The sequence below is a fragment of the Oryx dammah genome, unplaced genomic scaffold (genome assembly GCF_014754425.2).
Source record: "Oryx dammah isolate SB20612 unplaced genomic scaffold, SCBI_Odam_1.1 HiC_scaffold_23, whole genome shotgun sequence".
In the NCBI taxonomy this organism is placed as follows: domain Eukaryota; kingdom Metazoa; phylum Chordata; class Mammalia; order Artiodactyla; family Bovidae; genus Oryx; species Oryx dammah.
This window is the reverse complement of record NW_024070207.1, coordinates 25187117-25187954: the sequence shown is the minus strand read 5'-3', so window position 1 is coordinate 25187954 and position 838 is coordinate 25187117. Positions and strand designations below refer to the sequence as shown.

The 838-nt window shown below is 39.5% G+C and overlaps 1 non-coding gene across 1 annotated transcript; it reads right to left on the bottom strand.

The window, feature by feature from the left end:
- Positions 1–455: 455 nt before the first annotated feature.
- LOC120882701 lies at positions 456–582 on the bottom strand. Its single transcript, XR_005725561.1, has one exon. It is a non-coding gene; the product is annotated as a small nucleolar RNA SNORA40 (small nucleolar RNA).
- Between the last annotated feature and the right edge of the window lie 256 nt (positions 583–838).

The following is an 838-nucleotide window of genomic DNA, read 5'->3' as shown; positions in this document are numbered from 1 at the left end:
GCCCTTTCAAAAAGTTCTGCTCAATCCACAGCTGTGATGTTTGCCACAGTTGTTTTAGTTGGGTCTTTTTGATCTTCAATGGAGTGCACTTCAAAGTTTGCCACCTGTAATCTTCAAGATCCAATTTCCTCAAGCAGTTTACTATAGGATCCTGTTTAGGTTCAGGAGATGGGATCTGTCTAGTTCTCTAAAAACTTATCAAGTTCAAATCATATTAATTCCTAAGTTATCACACCCTAAAACTTGACAGAGATCATTAGGATATGCCAATACCTTTGGAAAATCCAGACACTGTATTCCGAAGATAAAAGCTTAAAAAAAGAAGCCCATCTTTGTTTTAGTCAACATTAAAACTGAGTACTAGGATCAATACAGCTGGTAATTTAAAAGGTTATTTAACTCTACAGCCCTAGAAGCAATCTTTATGCTCATCAATACACACCCATTTTATGGATCATGTTCCTTCTTATCTGTATCAAAACTCATACTGAACAATGAGTTGTGGGTTGCAAAAGAGGATTTACTTTCACACTTGTCTGTAAGTCTTTGTCCACAAATTAAACAAAAACAAACACAAGTGCTATCTGTCTCTGTTCTTGCCTTCATTCAGTTATTCTTGTGGTGTCTTGAGTGCACTGCGTAAACCTAGATCTCACTGCTATACCGCCACTCACTAACCATCACGCAGTGGTTCTCCACAACTGCCTGGAGAGGTTCTTACATACCCATACTCCTCCCAAGCAAAGATTCTGATTTGGTAGGCCCGAGGTGGCCTCTTGGCCTCTGTTTCTATAAGAAGAAGGACAGGTGATTCGGCTGCAGCCATTCATCAAGAAAC